Source organism: Triticum aestivum, chromosome 3D (assembly GCF_018294505.1).
Source record: "Triticum aestivum cultivar Chinese Spring chromosome 3D, IWGSC CS RefSeq v2.1, whole genome shotgun sequence".
Classification (NCBI taxonomy): domain Eukaryota; kingdom Viridiplantae; phylum Streptophyta; class Magnoliopsida; order Poales; family Poaceae; genus Triticum; species Triticum aestivum.
In genome coordinates, this window is record NC_057802.1 from 505908433 (window position 1) to 505931086 (window position 22654).

The 22654-nt window shown below is 45.1% G+C and overlaps 1 non-coding gene across 1 annotated transcript; it reads right to left on the reverse strand.

Annotated features, from left to right (window-relative positions):
- Positions 1–15431: 15431 nt before the first annotated feature.
- Positions 15432–15505, reverse strand: TRNAR-ACG (transfer RNA arginine (anticodon ACG)). The gene has a single exon. It is a non-coding gene; the product is annotated as a tRNA-Arg (tRNA).
- Between the last annotated feature and the right edge of the window lie 7149 nt (positions 15506–22654).

The window sequence follows — 22654 nt, forward strand, 5'->3', positions numbered from 1 at the left end:
GTGTTGGTCCGAACTGAGCAGACTGCGGGGCCACCTCTTGGAAACTCGAGGTCTGGTTTTACTCGTAGGATGTCTCATCCGGTGTGCCCTGAGAATGAGATATGTGCAGCTCCTATCGGGATTTGTCGACACATTCGGGCGGCTTTGCTGGTCTTGTTTTACCATTGTCGAGATGTCTTGTAAACCGGGATTCCGAGACTGATCTGGTTTTTCTGGGAGAAGGTTTATCCTTCGTTGACCGTGAGAGCTTATGATGGGCTAAGTTGGGACACCCCTGCAGGGTATTATCTTTCGAAAGCCGTGCCCGCGGTTATGAGGCAGATGGGAATTTGTTAATGTCCGGTTGTAGAGAACTTGTCACTTGACCCTATTAAAATACATCAACTGCGTGTGTAGCCGTGATGGTCTCTTCTCGGCGGAGTCCGGGAAGTGAACACGGTCTGAGTTATGTATGACGTAAGTAGGAGTTCAGGATCACTTCTTGGTCATTGCTAGATGACGTCCGTTCCGTTGCTTCTCTTCTCGCTCTCATTTGCGCAAGTTAGCCACCATATATGCTTTTGCCGCTGCAGCTCCACCTTATTACACCTCCCTTTCCTATAAGCTTAAATAGTCTTGATCTCGCGGGTGTGAGATTGCTGAGTCCTCGTGACTCACAGATTCTACCAAAACAGTTGCAGGTGCCGACGATGCCAGTGCAGATGATGGCGTCGATCTCAAGTGGGAGTTCGACGAGGAACGTGGTCGTTACTATGTGTCTTTTCCTGATGATCAGTAGTGGAGCCCAGCTGGGACGATCGGGGATCTAGCATTTGGGGTTGTCTTCTTTTCATCTGGATTTTGACCGTAGTCGGTCCATATGTTTGTATTTTGGATGATGTATGAATAATATTTATGTATTGTGTGAAGTGGCGATTGTAAGCCAACTCTTTATCCCATTCTTGTTCATTACATGGGATTGTGTGAAGATGACCCTTCTTGCGACAAAACCACTATGCGGTTATGCCTCTAAGTCGTGCCTCGACACGTGGGAGATATAGCCGCATCGTGGGCGTTACACATATCTATGTTGTGGATCAATATGCTCGCGTATAGCTTCCCCGTTTTATTTTTGATATGTTCCTAGAGAAAAATAAGTTGAAAGATTATAGTAGCAATGATGCGGACTTGGTCCATGATCAAAGGGTTATCCTCATTGCTGCACAGAAGAATTATGTCCTTGATGCACCGCTAGGTGACAGAAATATTGCAGGAGCAGATGCAGACGTTATGAACGTTTGACAAGCTCGGTATGATGACTACTTGATAGTTTAGTGCACCATGCTTCACGGCTTAGAACCGGGACTTTAAAAATGTTTTGAACGACATGGAGCATATGAGACGTTCCAAGAGTTGAAATTTGTATTTCAGACTCATGCCCGTGTTAAGAGGTATGAGGCCTCTGACAAGTACTTTGCCTACAAGATGGAGGAGAATAGCTCAGCTAGTGAGCATGTGCTCAGAATGTCTGAGTACTACAATCACTTGAATCAAGTGGGAGTTAATCTTCTAGATAAGATAGTGATTGACAGAGTTCTCTAGTCACTATCACCAAGTTACTAGAACTTCGTGATGAACTATAATATGCAAGGGATAACGAAAACAATTCCCAAGCTCTTCGCGGTGCTGAAATCGGCGAAGGTAGAAATCAAGAAAAAGCATCAAGTGTTGATGGCTGACAAGACCACTAGTTTCAAGTAAAAGGGCAAGGGAAAGAAAGGGAACTTCAAGAAGAATGGCAAGCAAGTTGTCACTCCCATGAAGAAGCCCAAAGACAGACTCAAGCCTAAAACTGAGTGCTTCTACTACAAAGGACATGGTCACTGGAAGCGGAACTGCCCCTAGATACTTGGCGGATAAGAAGGATGGCAAAGTGAACAAAGGTATATTTGATATACATGTTATTGATGTGTACTTTACTAGTGTTTATAGCAACCCCTCGGTATTTGATACTAGTTCAGTTGCTAAGAGTAGTAACTCGAAACAGAATTTGCAAAATAAACAGAGACTAGTTAAAGGTGAGGTGACGATGTGTGTTGGAAATGATTCCAAGGTTGATAAGATCACCATCGCACACTCCCTTTACCTTCGGGATTAGTGTTGAACCTAAAATAAATGTTATTTGGTGTTTGTGTTGAGCATGAATATGATTGGATCATGTTTATTGCAATGCGGTTATTCATTTAAGTCAAAGAAAATTGTTGTTCTATTTACATGAATAAAACCTTCTATGGTCATACACTCAATATAAATGGTTTATTGAATCTCGATCGTAGTGATACACATATTCATAAATATTGAAGCCAAAAGATGCAAAGTTAATACTGATAGTGCAACTTATTTGTGGCACTGCCGTTTAGGTCATATTGGTGTAAAGCGCATGAAGAAACCCCATGCTGATGGGCTTTTGGAATCACCTGATGCTTGCGAACCATGCCTCATGGGCAAGATGACTAAGACTCCGTTCTCTGGAATAATGGAGCAAGCAACTGACTTATTGGAAATAATACATACTGATGTATGCGGTCCGATGAGTGTTGAGGCTTGCAGCGGGTATCATTATTTTCTGACCTTCACAGATGATTTGAGCAGATATGGGTATATCTACTTAATGAAACACAAGTCTGAAAGATTTTGAAAAGTTCAAAAATATTCAGAGTGAAGTGAAGAATAATCGTAACAAGAAAATAAAGTTTCTACGATCTGATCGCGGAGACAAATATTTGAGTTACGAGTTTGGCCTTCAATTAAAACAATGTGGAATAGTTTCACAAACTCATGCCACCTGGAACACCACAACATAATGGTGTGTCTGAATGTCGTAACCGTACTTTATTAGATATGGTGTCATCTATGATGTCTCTTACCGATTTACCACTATCGTTTTGGGGTTATGCATTAGAGACAGCTGCATTCACGTTAAATAGGGCACCGTCTAAATCCGTTGAGACGACACCGTATGAACTGTGGTTTGGCAAGAAACCTAAGCTGTCGTTTCTTAAAGTTTGGGGTTGCAATGCTTATGTGAAAAAGCTTCAACCCGATAAGCTCGAACCAAAATCGGAGAAATGTGTCTTCACAGGATACCCAAAAGAAACTGTTGGTACACCTTCTATCACAGATCTGAAGGCAAGATATTCGTTGCAAAGAATGGAACCTTTCTAGAGAAGGAGTTTTCTCTCGAAAGAAGTGAGTGGGAGGAAAGTGGAACTTGATGAGGTAATTGTACCTTCTCCCGAATTGGAAAGTAGTTCATCACAGAAATCAGTTGCAGTGATTCCTACACCAATTAGTGAGGAAGTTAATGATGATGATCATGAAACTTCAGATCAAGTTACTACCGAACCTCGTAGGTTAACCAGAGTACGGTTCGCACTAGAGTGGTACGGTAATCTTGTTCTGGTGGTCATGTTACTTGGCCATGACGAACCTACGAACTATGAGGAAGCGATGATGAGCCCAGATTCCGCAAAATGGCTTGAGGCCATGAAATCTGAGATAGGATCCATGTATGAGAACAAAGTATGCACTTTGGTTGACTTGCCCGATGAACGACAAGCCATTAAGAATAAATGGATCTTCAAGAGGAAGACGGACGCTGATAGTAGTGTTACTATCTACAAAGCTCGAATTGTCACAAAAAGTTTCGACAAGTTCAAGGTGTTGACTATAATGAGATTTTCTCACTCGTAGCGATGCTTAAAGTCTTTCCAAATCATGTTAGCAATTGCCACATTTTATGAAATCTGGCAAATGGATGTCAAAACTACATTCCTTAATGGATTTCTTAAAGAATAGTTGTATATGATGCAACAAGAAGGTTTTGTCAATCCTAAAGGTGCTAACAAAGTGTGCATGCTCCAGCGATCCATCTACGGACTGGTGCAAGCATCTCGGAGTTGGAATATACGCTTTGATGAGTTGATCAAAGCATATAGTTTTATACAGACTTGCGGTGAAGCCTGTATTTACAAGAAAGTGAGTGGGAGCACTACAGCCTTTCTGATAAGTATATGTGAATGACATATTGCTGATCGGAAATGATGTAGAATTTTCTGGAAAGCATAAAGGAGTGTTTGAAAGGAGTTTTTCAAAGAAAGACCTCGGTGAAGCTGCTTACATATTGAGCATCAAATACTATAAAGATAGATCAAGACGCTTGATAAGATTTTTCCAATGAGTACATACCTTGATAAGATTTGAAGGAGTTCAAAATGCATCAGTCAAAAAAGGAGTTCTTGCCTGAGTTGTAAGGTATGAAATTGAGTAAGACTCAAAAACCCGACCACGGCAGAAGATAGAGAGAGAATGAAAGTCATTGCCTATGCCTCAGCCATAGGTTCTATAAAGTATGCTATGTTGTATACCAGACCTATTGTGTACCTCACCATGAGTTTGGCAAGAGGGTACAATAGTGATCGAGGAGTGGATCATTGGATAGCGGTCAAAATTATCCTTAGTGGAATAAGGATATGTTTCTCGATTGTGGAGGTGATAAAGAGTTCGTCGTAAAGAGTTACGTCGATGCAAGCTTTGACACCGATCTGGATGACTCTAAGTCTTGATCTAGATACATATTGAAAGTGGGAGCAAATAGCTAGAGTAGCTCCATGTAGAGCATTGTAGACATAGAAATTTGCAAAATACATACGATCTGAATATGGCAGACCCGTTGACTAGACCTCTCTCACAAGCAAAACATGATCACACCTTAGTACTCTTTGGGTGTTAATCACATAGCGATGTGAACTAGATTATTGACTCTAGTAAACCCTTTGGGCATTAGTCACATGGCGATATGGACTAATCACATAAAGATGTGAACTATTGGTGTTAAATCACATGACGATGTGAACTAGATTATTGACTCTAGTGCAAGTGGGAGACTGAAGGAAATATGCCCTAGCGGCAATAATAAAGTTGTTATTTATATTTCCTTATGTCATGATAAATGTTTATTATTCATGCTATAATTGTATTAACCAGGAAACTTAGTACATGTGTGAATACATAGACAAACAGAGTGTCACTAGTATGCCTCTACTTGACTAGCTCGTTAATCAAAGATGGTTAAGTTTCCGAGCCATAGACATGAGTTGTCATTTGATGAATGGGATCACATCATTAGAGAATGATGTCATTGACTTGACCCATCCGTTAGCTTAGCACTATGATCGTGTAGTTTGTTACTATTGCTTTCTTCATGACTTATACATGTTCCTGTGACTATGAGATTATGCAACTCCCGAATACCGGAGGAACACTTAGTGTGCTATCAAATGTCACAACATAACTGGGTGACTATAAAGATGCTCTACAGGTGTCTCCGATGGTGTTTGTTGAGTTGGCATAGATCAAGATTAGGATTTGTCACTCCGAGTATCGGAGAGTTATCTCTGGGCCCTCTCGGTAATGCACATCACTATAAGCCTTGCAAGCATTGTGACTAATGAGTTAGTTGCGGGATGATGCATTACGGAACAAGTAAAGAGACTTGCCGGTAATGATATTGAAATAGGTATTGAGATACCGACGATCGAATCTCGGGCAAGTAACATACCAATGACAAAGGGAACTAACGTATGTTGTTGTGCGGTTTGACCGATAAAGATCTTCGTAGAGTATGTAGGAACCAATATGAGCATCAAGGTTCCGCTATTGGTTATTGACCAGAGATGAGACTTGGTCATGTCTACATAGTTCTCGAACCCATAGGGTCCGCACGCTTAACGTTCGGTGACGATCGGTATTATGAGTTTATGTGTTTTGATGTACCGAAGGTAGTTCAGAGTCCCGGATATGATCACAGACATGACGAGGAGTCTCGAAATGGTCGAGAAATAAAGATCGATATATTGGATGACTATGTTTGGACATCGGAATGGTTCCAGGTGAGTTCGGGCATTTACCGGAGTACCGGGGGGTTACCGAAACCCCCCGGGGAGTGTATGGGCCTTATTGGGCGTTAGTGAGAGAGAGGAGGAGGCGGCCTAGGAGGGGGCGCCCTCCCCCCAAGCCCAATCCGAATTGGGAGGGGGCCGACCCCCCTTTCCTTCCTCCCTGTCTCCTCCTTCCTTCCTCTCCTACTCCTACTTGGAAAGGGCGGGAATCCTACTCCCGGTGGGAGTAGGACTCCCCTAGGGCGCGCCATAGAGAGGGTCGGCCCTCCCCCTCCTCCACTCCTTTATATACGGGGGAGGGGGCACCCCATAGACACACAAGTTTATCATTGTCTTAGCCGTGTGCGGTGCCCCCCTTCACCATAATCCACCTCGGTCATATCGTCGTAGTGCTTAGGCGAAGCCCTGCGCCAGTAGCTTCATCATCACCGTCATCATGCCGTCGTGCTGACGAAGCTCTCCCTCGACACTCAGCTGGATCAAGAGTTCGTGGGACGTCACCGAGCTGAACGTGTGCAGATCGTGGAGGTGTCGTACTTTTGGTACTAGGATCGGTCGGATCATGAAGACGTTCGACTACATCAACTGCGTTGTCATAATGCTTCCGCTTACAGTCTACGAGGGTACGTGGACTACACTCTTCCCTCTCGTTGCTATGCATCACCATGATAGATCTTGCGTGTGCGTAGGATTTTTTTTGAAATTACTGCGTTCCCCAACAGAGAGGAGGCCGCCGGAAGTGACCCATTGTCCATCACATTTGGATCCAGCGAATTCCCCGAAGATGAGGATCGCTGGGGGCGGGCGTGGGCTGGACTGCAGCGCATGATTCGACATATTAAAACCACGAAGTAAAGAAGTTGGATATATGTGTGTATAAGTGCCTTTGAGTACTTACGATTCGGCCAGGGGCTTCTCACTGGGGCGCCACTCGGAGCTGCTATCAGTGTCCAACGCAGAGTTGTCCACGAGGGAGACCCTCCCCTTCTTGGACGCCTCTGCCTCCAGATCCGTGGAGGCCGCCCTTTTCTTCCTTTCCCCCTTAGGAGGAGAGTTGCTTTCCTCCTCGTCGTCGTCGTCCTCGGTGGCGGGGGAGGAGTGGGTTTCGGCGTCTACGGACGTCATGTCCGAAGTGCCTTTACGGTGAAGGCCGCCTCTTCTCGCCTGGCCCTTCTTCTTGGCCTTCTTCTCCAGCGCCTGGTAGGGTGTCGGGACCAGCATATTCGTCAGAAGTGCGATAGCTGGGTTTTCAGGCAGCGGAGCCGGACACTGGATCCGCTCCGCCTTCTTTGTCTAGCCCTGAAAAGACAGATAGGGAAGCTTAGACATCTTCCTTGAATGTACAGGTGAAGGATGCACCATGAAATACGAAAAACTTACCGGACTGGCGGGATGGGTCAGGTTGTACCCACGGTCCTCGGTCGTCTTCGGCCACGTCTCATTGGCCTTAAAAAGCACCTTCCAGATGCCTTCGTGTGTAGCGCCGAAGAACTGTTGCAAGGTCTGGTGCTTGGCCGGATCGAACTCCCACAAATGGCAAGTCCGGCTTTGACAAGGAAGGATCCGGCGAAAAAGCATCACTTGGATCACGCTGACGAGCTTAATGTTCTTGTCCGCCATGCTATTGACGCGCGTCTACAGCGTTGTCAGCTCGTCCGACGAAGCACAGTCCAGACCCTTCTCTAGCCAGGAGGTGAGCCGCATCAGGGGCCCGGACTTAAATTCGGGAGCTGCAACCCAGGTGGTGTCACGGGGCTCTGTGACGTAAAACCACTGCTATTGCCACCCTTTAACGGTCTCCACGAAGGTACCTTTGGGCCATGAGACATTGGACAGCTTGCTCACCATAGCGCCTCCGCATTCTACGTGTTGACCATCCACCACATTCGGCTTCACATTATAGATCTTTGTCCACAATCCGAAGTGGGGTGGGATGCGGAGGAAGGCCTCGCACACGACAATGAATGCTGAAATGTTGAGGAAAGAATTTGGAGCTAGTTCGTGGAAATCTAGCCCATAGTAGAACATGAGTCCGCGAACGAAGGGGTGGAGAGGAAACCCTAACCCGCGGACGAAGTGGGGAATGAACACCACCCTCTCATGGGGCTCTGGGGTGGGGACGATCTGCCCCTTGGCCGGAAGCCGGTGGGCGATTTCCTGGGCCAGGTACCCCGCCTCCCGGAGCTTCGTGATGTCCTTCTCCGTGACGGAGGAGGCCATCCACTTGCCCTACGCTCCAGATCTGGACATGGCCGGAGTGCTTTTTTGAGGTGGAAAGGATGGAAGCTTGGGTGTTGGAGCTCGAGAATGGGTGGGCAGAGAGAGAGAAGGCATGGGTGAAAGGGTGAATCCTTATCTCTTTATAAAGATAGCAAATACCAAGCACCTCCCCATTCGCCTTAAAACTCGCCTATTCCCCAAGGGTCGTGCAGACGGCGCGGTTGGATTACCCATGCCCATATGGATGAGAATCCCGCAATAAGGGGACACGATCTCTGCTTCGACAAAACGTGCCAATGAAAACCGCATCTCGAAACATGGAACGGGAGGCTAAAAAACGGTTCGAAATAATGACCGGGCAGGGACGTAATGTCTCGCTACGAAAGTTGTTAGTAGATGGGACTCATGAAATATTATACTCTCGGCGCTTGTGTGTGGTACTTGTTTTGCAGAGCCGGACACGTTTTCTGTGTTCGAGGGCTGCTTTGGAGTATTCGGAGGAGGAACCCGCCTTGCAATGCCGAAGACAATCTACGCGCCAGACACATCGCCATTGAAGCCTGGTTCAGGGGCTACTGAGGGAGTCCTGGATTAAGGGGTCCTCGGGCGTCCGGGCTATGTGACGTGGGCCGGACTGATGGGCCATGAAGATACAAGACAGAAGACTTCCTCCCGTGTCTGGATGGGACTCTCCTTTGCGTGGATGGCAAGCTTGGCATTCGGATATGAAGATTGTTTCCTCTGCAAACCGACTCTGTACAACCCTAGGCCCCTCCGATGTCTATATAAACCGGAGGGGTTAGTCCGTAGAGGCAATCACAATCATACAGGCTAGACATCTAGGGTTTAGCCATTACGATCTCGTTGTAGATCAACTCTTGTAATCCTCATATTCATCAAGATCAATCAAGCAGGAAGTAGGGTATTACCTCCATCAAGAGGGCCCGAACCTGGGTAAACATCGTGTCCCCCGTCTCCTGTTACCATCGACCTTAGACACACAGTTCGGGACCCCCTACCCGAGATCCGCCGGTTTTGACACCGACAGGCATCACTGAAGTCTTTCTGTCCGCGTGATCTGAAGACTTGTTACACTTGAGGACTGTGAATCCTCCAGCCGGTTAGGCGTCGCGTTCTGAGCATCCAAGAGTCATTGTGGATCATCGGTGAACGAAGTCTATGAAGGTTTGGAAGTCTACCTTGAAGACTTACCAGAGTGATTGGGCGAGGACTGGGTGTCCTTAGCTCAAGGGGAATAAGGTGAAAGACGCGGTCTTCTGAGTTAAATCTCAGCCTCCCTAACCAGACGTACAGTTGTCACATCAACTAGAACTGGTCTACCAAATCCTTCTCTTCATCAATCAACTGGTTCTAGCCTCCACTTCCCCTTACTTTACAGTTTGTCTTCGTGAAGTCATTGCCTGCTAATCTGATCTGATTGACTTCACTGAGTGAAGACTACTTACTGTTTGGCTTCATACTGTCTTCCATCCTGATCCATTCTACCTAGCTGCCGATAGTCTTCGTGCTTTCACTACATTGCTTAATTGACTATGGCTTGTCTAGTGTAGTCTACCTTCCGCTGCATATCAATAGGTTCATTTCTACTATTTGTCTTCAGAGACCTCGTGTTTTGAAGACTTTCATAAAAATCGCATGTTCACCCCCCCCCTCCCTCTAGTCGATAACTAGCACTTTCATCTACCAACCAATGTCACCGACCGAGCAAACCATCTTGGGGATCTTGTTGTCCCGCCATGCATCTGTGCTCTCCCCGTACCAATGAAGCAAATAAGAGCATCTCCAACCCAAGAAAACCACATGGGTTGCTGCAAAGGGACCTTCAGTGGATCCATCTACCTTATCTGGCTTCACTTGTGCTTACCCTATTATCATTGATGAATCGTTTGATGCAAATTATAAACTGCTTAAGAATCAGAATGGTGAAGTGTTTGCCAGGTATATTGGTACTAACTGCAGGAGTGGACCACCCTTGAAGAAGATCTGGTTGCCCAAAAGTTGTCTTGCAAAGCTTCCTGTGAATGTCATCATGACACCACCTGGGAAGAAGACAAACCCCAGACCAAAGGCTTCATATGGTCCAAAGGCTTCATACAGACAGAGGACCCACCAGGTTCACCCTAACGCTAATGTTTTGCAGGGAAACCATACTCAGACTTATGAATATGAGCGTGTTTGATCAAACCACTATGTTGATAAAACTAAGAACTTGTCTGCTTATTCTTATGAGTATTATACACCTCCTGCAAGGCTATTTGCTAGGGCCCCAAAGCCAAAGTTTTCAGATGCTGCACTTAGACTCATTGCTTCTAAGTCACCCCTGAAGATGTGGGTGGTTAAGAAGAATTAACTTTCTTTTGCAGGGAAAGGTCTCCAGCCGGAAAACAAAAGCTTCAGGCGCTAATGCTGGGGACCTAAAACATCTTGTGGGACGCAAGATAAAGTGCCAAAATGGTCTTACTATGTATTTCGTCCCAGGATTTCTTGACAATCATCCTATCTACCCTAACAAGGATTTGAATTTTGATAGTATGCTTGTTCGTCAAATGTTTATGCTTCACAATTCTCTTGGTGAAGCCTATCCCTCAAACTGCACTGTAGGGTATGGTTCCAAAGGCTACTGAGTGGATTATGGACAGTGGATGCACTAACCACATGACTGGTGATCGAAGTCTTCTTATGGATTCAACCCTACGTCCATCTAACAAAATTCACATCACATTTGCTGACACTTGTAAAAGCAAGGTATTGGGCCTAGGTAGAGTTGCAATCACAAAGGATCAGGACATGGATAAATTGATGCTTGTTGAATCCCTTGGTTTCAACTTAATGTCTGTCTCAATGCTTTGTGATCTGAACATGATTGTGATATTTGGAAAATATCGTGGCCTTGTGCTTATGGAATCAGACAAATCTCTAGTCTTCGAAGGGTATCGAAAAGACGATCTGTATGTGGTAGATTTCTCCGTAGGACCACAACTTGCTGTATGTCTTCTAGCAAAAGCTTCAGAGTGCTGGCTCTGGTATGGGAGGCTTGGGAATGCGGGCATGCGGAACTTGCACACTCTCGCGAAGAAGAAGCATGTCATCATCGAGGGCGTCAAGTTCAAGAAGGATCATCTATGTGGTGCCTGTGAAGCCGGAAAGATGACTAGGGCCAAGCATCCCTCGAAGAAAATCATGACAACGACATGTCCCTTCGAGCTGCTTCACATGGACCTATTTGGCCGTACTCACTACTCTACCCTTACTACCACTGCATGCCTCTATGGCTTCGTCATTGTTGATGATTACTCAAGATATACATGGGTGCACATAATTCTCTACAAGACTAAAGTGCAGGATGTCTTCAGAGGATTCACCAATCGTGCCATGACCAACTATGGCATCAAGATCAAGCACATCAGAAGTGACAACGGCACAGAATTCAAGAACACCGGCCCCGACACTTATCTTGATACATTGGGCATCACACATGAGTTCTCTGCTCCATACACACCTCAGCAGAATGGCATCGTGGAGCGCAAGAACAGAACCCTCATTGAGATGGCACGAACGACGCTTGATGAGTACAAGACTCCAAGGAAATTCTGGCCTGAAGCCATTGATACTGCTTGCCACATCATCAACTGTGTTTATCTTCACAAGTTCCTAAAGAAGACATCATATGAGCTCCTGACTGGTAAGAAGCCAAATTTCAACTATTTCAGAGTCTTTGGTGCTAGGTGATGGATCAAGGATCCGCATCACACTTCAAAATTTGCACCGAAAGCACATGAAGGTTTTATGCTTGGCTACGGAAAGGATTCACACTCCTATAGAGTCTTCAACCTCTTTCACTACAAAGTGGTTGAAACTGTGGATGTGCGGTTCGATGAGACTAACGGCTCGCAAAGAGAGCACCTGACAAATGTGCTAGATGAAGCTACACCAAGTGAGTCTATCAAGCTTATGGGTACTGGAGAAATCATACCTTTAGAGGAACAGGCTGAAGAGGAAATCATTATTTCTGCACCTAACCAGCATGAAGACACTGCTCAGCCTGAAGCCAATGCTGAAGATGAAGACAATGATCAGCAAGGGCAAAATCTTCGTGCAGTACATCCTTGTGTTGCAAATGAAGTCCAGATTGAGAGGATAATCGATAGCATCAATGCACCTGGTCCACTCACTCGTTCAAGAGCAACACAGCTAGCAAATTTCTGTGGGCACTTTGCATTTGTCTCTATATCTGAACCCAAGAAAGTTGATGAAGCCTTCATGGAACCTGAATGGATTCAAGCTATGCAAGAATAACTTCAACAGTTTGAGCTGAATAATGTATGGGAAGTAGTAAAGCGTCCTGATCCTCGCAAGCACAATATCATCGGCACCAAATGGATCTATCGCAACAAACAAGATGAGCATGGTCAAGTTGTCAGAAACAAAGCTCGCCTCGTTGCTCAAGGTTACACACAAGTTGAAGGGATTGACTTCGATGAAACTTTTGCTCCTGTGGCTAGGCTTGAAGCCATTCGCATACTGCTAGCCTACACCAACCACAACAACATTCTTCTGTACCAAATGGATGTAAAGAGTGCCTTTCTCAACGGCAAAATTGAATAAGAAGTGTATGTTGCACAACCACCTGGCTTTGAAGACCCAAGGCGTCCTGACATGGTGTACAAGCTCAACAAGGCACTGTATGGCCTCAAATAAGCACCTCGCGCTTGGTATGACACACTCAAAGACTTCCTGAAGAGCAAAGGCTTCAAACCTAGTTCTCTCGATCCCACTCTCTTCATGAAGACATATGATGGTGAACTGTTGGTATGCCAAATCTATGTGGATGACATTATCTTCGGCTGCACTGACAAGAGATACAGTGATGAGTTTGGGCATATGATGCAAGAGCAATATCAGATGTCCATGATGGGTGAGCTGAAGTTCTTCCTTGGTCTTCAAATCCGTCAGCAGAGAAATGGCATCTTCATATCACAAGATAAATACCTCAAAGATTGCCTGAAGAAGTTTGAAATGCAAGACTGCAAAGGGTACACGACGCCAATGCCAACCAAAGGCCAATTGGGCCCCGACGACAATGGTAAATAGTTCGATCAAAAGAATACTTGCAGCGTTACGTTGAATCTACTAAAGCCAGTTCTTGTTTGACAAGTCGTCAAAAGCCTTTCACTGTTTTGAAGCCTCTCTGTCTGAAAAATCAGCAAGGAAAGGTGGCAGGCAATGCCGTGGCAATACTGCTCTGGATCTGCCCCCGGATCTCTATGAACAATACAAGACTGGTCCAGAGGAAACCTATGGACAACACAAGACCCGAATCCAGTGGATCAGAAGATATTGGGCAGAAAAATGGTTCAAGTGTAACTTCGTCACTCCTGAGTATGCTGAGAAGAATGCTATCAAGCACCCATGGGGCGATATTCTTTACAAGAATCTGCCACCCAAGACGAAGTCTGAAGCTATTGCTCAAGGCTTCTATCCGTGCATGGTTCGAGGGCCTCAGCTTGATAATGCTGACCCATCATATCTTCGATGGTGCCGTGATGATGATCTCTTCAAGCGCAACTTTCGATTTGCAAAGGAGTCGGTTACCAAGAACAAGAAGGCATTCGCACTTGACTTCAACCCTGGTTTGTTTCCTCCAAGGTCTGATGGCACACGTGACGCCAATCCCAATGTCATCGGCTCCTTCAATAGTTTCGATGGGCACCTGTAAAGTGCATCTAGTGCCACCCCTAGTTGGTTTTGGAGTATTGACGACAAACCTGGTTGAGGGACTAATGTGTTTGTGAGAATTGCAGGATAACACAGGTAGTGGTCCCTCATTGATTCGGTTTACCTACCGGAGATGACCCCTAAAAATGTATGAAGACATTGAAGACAATGGTGGTATCTGAAGACAATCACATCAAAGCTTATGACTCGAGAAGACATTCACGTGAAGACTACGGAGTTCGAAGACATAGTTGTTTCGTAGTTTCCTTTTCTTCTTTGTTGAGTCATAGGAACCACCGTACTATTAAGTGGGGTCCAAGTGAACAAAGTCAGAGTGACTGAAGTGATGCTCAACCAAATCCTATGTCTTCGAGCGAAGACAATGAGAGCAAATCTTATCCAGAGCTGGATGAGTCAACTTTACTTGTAGCCCAAGTCAAGCTGCCGCGTGTGTTTGAAATCTGACCGTTGGAACACGTGTCAGTTCCTTAGTGACCCAGGGTCATTTCGGACAAATCAGGTCGGGTTGCCTAGTGTCTATAAATAACCCACCCCCTACACCATAAATTGGTGGCTGCTCAGAGTTAGTGCACGGCTTTTGTCATTTGAGAGCAACCCACCTCCGAAGCTTTTGAGAGAGAAAAATCCTTGCGAGGACAAAGCCCAAAACACCCAGAGCAAAAGAGTGTTAGGCATCACTGAAGTCTTTCTGTCCGCGTGACATGAAGACTTGTTACACTTGAGGACTGTGAATCCTCCAGCCGGTTAGGCGTCGCGTTCTGAGCATCCAAGAGTCATTGTGGATTGCTGGTGAACGAAGTCTGTGAAGGTTCGGAAGTCTACCTTGAAGACTTACCAGAGTGATTGGGCGAGGACTGGGTGTCCTTAGCTCAAGGGGAATAAGGTGAAGACGAGGTCTTCTGAGTTGAATCTCAGCCTCCCTAACCAGACGTACAGTTGTCACAGCAACTGGAATTGGTCCAACAAATGCTTGTCCTCACCAAGAGACTGGTTCTATCTTTTCTCTCTCTTTACTTACAGTTTGTCTTCATGAAGTCATTGCCTGCTTGCACTATCTGTTTTACTTCACTGTGTAACTACTTGTTCTGATTGGCTTCATACTATCTTCCATCCTGATCCATACTGCCTAGCTGCTAATAGTCTTGGTGCTTTCAGTTCATTGAATACTTGACTATGGCTTGCCTAGTGTAGTCTACTTTCTGCTGCATGTTAATAGGTTCATTTCTATTGTTTGTCTTCGAAACTTCCATGTTTTGAAGACTTTCATAAAAATCGCCTATTCACCCCCCTCTAGTTGATAACAAGCACTTTCAATTGGTATCAGAGCAAGGTACTCCCTTGTTCTGTGTGATTCGGTTTAGCCACCTAGAGTTTTAGCTATGTCGACTGCAGGGATAATCAAAGTCTCCGCTGCGTGCCCTGTCTTCAATGGCACTGATTACCCCTACTGGAAGAATAAGATGATTTTCCTACCCTCAGGGGGAAAGTAAAGGCCCTTCCCCCTTTGGAAGGCTGTGGGCGAGGAGGGATTCGAACCCCCGACACCGTGGTTCGTAGCCACGTGCTCTAATCCTCTGAGCTACAGGCCCAGCTGTCTCCACTGGATCTCTTCCCAGGGGTACCCCTTCATTTCAGGTTAAGAAGATGGGAAAGCATGCATCTTGAAGCCATTGATGTCGATCTATGGTATGTCATCAAGAACGGCGTTCCCAGGACTGGTGAAGGTGTCACCCCTGCTGATGTCAAGAAGTTCGTTCAACTGGATTCTACTGCCAAGAACATCATTTGTGGTAATCTGACCAAAGGACAGTATGGCCGTGTGAGTGCTCTAGAAACGTCGAAGCTAGTCTGGGACTGGCTCTCCAAGGTCAACGAAGGCGTCTCCACTCAGAGAGATCAAAGGATCAGTGTCCTTCGCAACCTCTTCAATCGCTTCAAGAGAAACGACAATGAGAATGTCCAGCTCACGTTTGATCGCCTCACTAACATCACAAATGAGCTTCAAGCTCTCGACGCCACTGAGGTCACCAAGCATGAAATGGTCAAGACACTCTTGAGATCACTTGATAGCTCGTTTGACACCCTTGCCCTGATGATTCAAGAACGCCCTGACTTCAAGACACTCGATCCGTCTGACATACTTGAGAGGCTCAACACACATGAGCTATCTGAGAAAAGAGATATCTATGGTCCCAACTATGGACGTACTCGCGCTTTGAAGGCAAAAGCTGCTTCCTCATATGAAGAAGAATCTGACTGCAGTTCTGGGGATCCTGAAGACATTGGAAAGGAGCTTGCTATGCTTGTGAAGAAGTTCCAGAAATTCACCAAGAAGAAAGGCTTCAGAAAGTCTTCAAGATCCAGCTCGAGAAATGATGAAGCTTCCACTCATGACCACAAGAAGATAACATGCCACAAGTGCAAGAAACCTAGTCACTACATCTGTGAGTGTCCATAATGGGAAAATGAGAAGAAGAAGAAGAAGAAGAAGAAGAAGAAGAAGAAGAAGAAGAAGAAGAAGAAGAAGAAGAAGAAGAAGAAGAAGAAGAAGAAGAAGAAGAAGAAGAAGAGCAAAGAATATGATTCTGATGACATGAAGAAGAAGAAATCCTCAAAGTCTTCTTCCAAGTCTTCCTCCAAGTCTTCATCACATAAGAAGAGCTCATCTGGCAAGGCTCGTGCTTTTGTTGGCAAGGAGATGGATTCAGAGGAGGAGTCTGCTTCTGAGGAGGCAGAGGTGGAGTCCGAGGAGGAGTCCGACTCTGGCATTACAAGTCTGGCTCTGGCTACAACCTACGTTGCCAAGTCCATCTTCAACACTGAAGACAATGGCTCTATCACCAACGCTGATGCTAATGACAAGGACGACTCCGCTCCCACCTACTGCTTCATGGCACGTGGTGCCAAGGTAAACTCACGTGATGCTTACGTTCAAACATCAAGTGAAGATGACTCTGATTGTGAATCCAAACCCAGCTACAAAACACTTGCTAAAATTGCAACTGAACAACAGAAAGCTATGGAACATATTCAAAAACTGTTAGACAAAAGTGATGACCTGTTGGACGCGGAAATGACCCGATCTCAGTCCTTAATTGAAGACATAAAAAATCTTCATGTTAAGTGTGAGGAACTTGAAAGTCGTCATGAAACGCTCTCAACAACTCATGAGAAGCTTTCCTATGATTATCTTCAAAGGAAGCAAGAACTTGAGAAATTGAGAGGTGTTCATGAAGATCTTCAAAAAGAAAACGAGTCACTTCACGCTCAACAGATCAGTCCCGCTCAGGAAGGATTTGAACCACCATGTCTAAAATGCCTTGAGCGTGATAACGCCACCTCTGTTGCTGAATGTTCTACTGCTGCTACTGTTGCAATATCTTCAACTGTTGATGTGGTAACTAACCCCTCTGCTGAGGATGCCACTACTATTGCTGATGAAAATGCTAGGTTGAAGACATTGCTTGAGACAGTGATGTATAAAAGTCTCAAAGGGCATCAGACACTATGTGATGTCCTCAAAAAGCAGATCCTAAACCGAAACCCCAGAAAAGAGGGTGTTGGGTTCAAGAGGAAAATGAATGTTGATGGTTCCTACTGGAAGCCTGAGCAGTACCCCAAAACGACATGGGTTGCTGCAAAGGGACCTTCAGTGGATCCATCCACCTTATCTGGCTTCACTTGTGCTAATCCTATTATCATTGATGAATCCTTTGATGCAAACTATAAACTGTTTAAGAATCAGAATGGTGAAGTGCTTGCCAGGTATATTGGTACTAACTGCAGGAATGGACCACCTATGAAGAAGATCTGGGTGCCCAAAAAGTGTCTTGAGAATCTTCGTGTGAATGTCGTCATGACACCACAAGGGAAGCAGACAAACCCCATACCAAAGGCTTCATATGGCCCAAAGGCTTCATACAGACAGAGGACTCACCTGAGTCACCCTAATGTCAATGTTTTGCAGGGAAATCATACTCAAACTTATGAATATGAGTGTGTATCATCAAACCGCTATATGCATAAGACTAAGAACTATTCTGCTTACTCATACGAGTATTATTCACCTCCTGCAAGGCTATTTGCTAGGGCTTCAAAGCCGAAGTTCTCAGATGCTGCACTTAGACTCATTGCTTCTAAGCCACCCCTGAAAATGTGGGTGGTTAAGAAAAATTAACTTTCCTTTGCAGGGAAAGGTCTCTAGCCGGAAATCAAAGGCGTTCGATGCTATTGCTGGGGACCTAAAACATCTAGTGGGGCGCAAGATAAAATGCCCAAATCGTCTTACTATGTATTTTGTTCCTGAATCGCTTGCCAATCATCCTATCAGTCCTAACCTTGATCTGAGCTTTGATAATCCTCTTGTTTGTCAAATGTTTATGCTTCACAATACTCTTGGTGAAGCCTATCCCCCTAACTGTGCTGTAGGGTATGACACCTCATGCTTCAGAATGGATTATGGACAGCGAATGCACTAATCATATGACTGGTGATCGAAGTCTTCTAATGGACTCAACCTTACGTCCATCTGACAAGAGTCACGTCACATTTGCTGACACTGGTAAAAGCAAGGTATTGGGTCTAGGTAGAGTTGCAATCTCAAAGGATCAGCACATGGATAAAGTGATGCTTGTTGAATCCCTTGGTTTCAACTTAATGTCTGTCTCGATGCTTTGTGACTTGAACATGATCGTGATATTTGGAAAATATAGTTGCCTTGTTCTAATGGAATCTGACAAGTCTCTAGTCTTTAAAGGGTATCGGAAAGATGATTTGTACATGGTAGATTTCTCAGCAGGACCACAGCTTGCCGCATGTCTTCTAGCAAAAGCTTCAGAGTGCTGGCTCTGGCATCGGAGGCTAGGGCATGCTGGCATGAGGAACTTGCACTCTCTCGCAAAGAAGAAGCATTTCATAGGCATCGAGGGCGTCAAGTTCAAGAAGGATCATCTGTGCGGTGCCTGTGAAGCTGGAAAGATGACGAGGGCCAAGCATCCCTCGAAGACAATCATGACGACATCTCAACCCTTCGAGCTGCTACACATGGACTTATTTGGCCCTACTCACTACTCTACTCTCACTACTACTGCTTGTCTCTATGGCTTCGTCATTGCTGATGATTATTCAAGATATACATGGGTGCATATAATCCTCTACAAGACTGAAGTGCAGGATGTCTTCAGACGCTTCGCCAACCGAGCCATGAACAACTATGGCGTCAAGATCAAGCATATCAGAAGTGACAACGGCACAGAGTTCAAGAACACCGGCCTCGACCTTTACTTGGATACATTGGGCATCACTCATGGGTTCTCCGCTCCATACACACCTCAACAGAATGGCATCATGGAGCGCAAGAACAGAACACTCATTGAGATGGCTCGGACGATGCTTGATGAATACAAGACTCCAAGAAAGTTCTGGCCTGAAGCCATTGACAATGCATGCCATGTCATCAACCGTGTTTATCTTCACAAGCTTCTGAAGAAGACTTCCTATGAGCTCCTGACTGGTAAGAAGCCAAACGTCAGTTACTTCAGAGTATTTGGTGCTAGGTGCTAGATCAAGGATCCACATCACACTTCAAAATTTGCACCGAAAGCACATGAAGGTTTTATGCTTGGTTACGGAAAGGATTCGCACTCCTATAGAGTCTTCAACCTCTTTCACTATAAAGTGGTTGAAACTATAGATGTGCGGTTCGATGAGACTAACGGCTCGCAAAGAGAGCACCTGCCAAATGTGCTAGATGAAGTTCCACCTAGTGAATCCATCAAGCTCATGGGAACTAGAGAAATCATACCATCTGAAGCTCTAGCTGAAGAGGAACTTATCATTTCTGCACCTAATCAACCAGAAGACAATGCTCAGCCTGAAGACAATGCTCAAAATGAAGACAATGATCAGCAAGAGCAAAATCTTCGTCCAGTTCATCCTCGTGTTGCTAATGAAGTGAAAATTGAGAAGATAATCGATAGCATCAATGCACCTGGTCCACTCACTCGTTCTAGAGCAACACAGCTAGCAAATTTCTGTGGGCACTTTGCATTTGTCTCAATATCTGAACCCAAGAAAGTTGCTGAAGCCTTCATGGAACCTGAATGGATTCAAGCTATGCAAGAAGAGCTTCAACAGTTCAAGCTGAACAATGTGTGGGAATTGGTCAAGCGTCCTGATCCTCGTAAGAACAATATCATTGGCACCAAATGGATATATCACAACAAGCAAGATGAGCATGGTCAAGTTGTTAGAAAGAAGGCCTGTCTCGTTGCTCAAGGATACACTCAAGTTGAAGGGATTGACTTTGATGAAATGTTTGCTCCTGTGGCTAGGCTTGAAGCCATTCGCATACTGCTAGCCTACGCAAATCATCACAACATTCTTCTGTATCAAATGGATGTGAAGAGTGCTTTTCTCAATGGCAAGATTGAAGAAGAAGTGTATGTTGCACAACCACCTGGCTTTGAAGATCCAAAACATCCTGATATGGTATACAAGCTTAACAAGGCACTGTATGGCCTCAAACAAGCCCCTCGCGCTTGGTATGACACACTCAAAGACTTCCTGAAGAGAAAAGGCTTCAAACCTGGTTCCCTGGATCCAACACTCTTTACGAAGACATATGATAGTGAACTGTTTGTGTGCTAAATATATGTGGATGACATTATCTTCGGCTGCACCAACCAGAAATATAGTGATGAGTTTGGACACATGATGCAAGAGCAATATCAGATGTCCATGATGGGTGAGCTGAAGTTCTTCCTTGGTCTTCAAATTCGTCAGCAAAGGAACGACATCTTCATATCTCAAGAGAAATATCTCAAAGACTGCCTGAAGAAGTTTGGAATGCAAGACTGCAAATGTTACACGACGCTGATGCCAACCAAAAGTCATCTGGGTCCTGACGCCAATGGTAAAGAGTTCGATCAAAAGGTATACCGCTCCATGATTGGTTCTTTACTTTATTTATGTGCATCTAGGCCAGATATAATGCTTAGTATTTGCATGTGTGCCCGATTCCAAGCGGCACCAAAGGAATCGCATCACTTAGCTGTGAAGCGAATTCTTCGATATTTGGCTTACACCCCAACATTAGGATTATGGTATCCAAAGGGCTCAGAGTTTGATCTAGTTGGATTCTCGGATGCTGATTATGCTGGTGACAAGGTGGATCACAAGTCTACATCAGGCACATGTCACTTTCTGGGACGATCACTTGTCTGTTGGTCTTCAAAGAAGCAGAACTGTGTATCTCTCTCCACTGCTGAATCTGAATACATTGCTGCTGGATCTTGCTGCGCTCAGCTTCTATGGATGAAGCAAACACTCAAGGACTATGGCATCCATCTGAAGCAAGTACCACTCTACTGCGACAATGAAAGCGCCATCAAGATTGCCAACAACCCAGTTCAGCACTCGAAGACAAAGCACATTGAAATTCGTCATCACTTTCTCAGAGATCATGTCATGAAGGAAGATATTGATATCATTCACGTCAACACTGAAGAGCAATTGGCAGATATCTTCACAAAGCCCTTGGATGAGAAAAGGTTTTGCAAGTTGCTGTGTGAGCTAAATATCTTGGAATCCTCGAATGTCCTGTGATTAGGCACACATCCTAACACTTATGCATGTTGATGACTTAGATGTGCAACACACGAAGTAATGTATATCTTCAATCAATGAAGACTTACACTCTGAGTGTGAATACATTAATGCGGAATTTGACTTCGGAGTGCCACGATAATTGTGCGGCGTGTCTGGGTCTAATACTTCCTATACGGTGGGTAACGCCACCACCAAATTCTTGTTTGGAGTCTTTTCTCTTGGCGTTACATTTGCTAAGTCTTCGCATTTGATTTATCTTCAACATTGATTTGTCTTCATGATGATCTTCACTTTGTTGATTTAGTCTTACTCAGATATATACATATATTTGTGTTCTGTCCTCTGCAGCATTCACTTATGGCTATGTCTTCTCGTTTGAATCTTTTGGACTAAGTGAATGTGATCGGACCCTAACCTCTTCTATGCCTCTACCTCAAATTCTATCTATCCAAATCATATGCATTCTATTGAAACCGTCGAATGTCTTCTCTGCGTCCTTGTCAGCAGAAGATACAGAGACAAAACATTGAATCTGTTTTAAATGCTCAATCCTTATTGCCTGAAACCCGGAGAAGCCGGAACGACCACCCGACAGTCCAGGCGTGCGTGGGAACATGGAACAACTTCCAATGTGTTGCATGTTCGCCACGTGTCCCTCAGATATGAACAGCCAGGGGCACCTGCGTAATTGCGCTGTGTTGTCCCTCTCCTTATAAATACACATCACATCGCGGTCAAAATACTTCTTCCACCTCTCCTCCTCGACAAACCCTAGCGCCACCGCTAGCTCTCGACGACGCCGGCGACGAAGCGCTTAGCTGCCGCGACCTCACCGACGCCGTCCTCACGCCGACCGCGGACCTCGTCTTCTCCGCCGCCGCCGTAGGTGTCTTCCGTCGCCAAGTTAGGGCACGGAAGATCAAACTGCTCGGCCTCCTCTCTACTCCGTCTAGCAGTTCTTCGAGTGGTAATTAAAACTTACTTTTACTGCCTTTTTGATCCGATAGATTCATCCTTCTACACCAAAAGTGGTTTCTGTGGCTACAAATTTGGATCTATCATGTTCTGCATCTCATAATATGCCTAGAATATTCACTTATGCTTCATACATAGTTAGATTCCTCACTTGT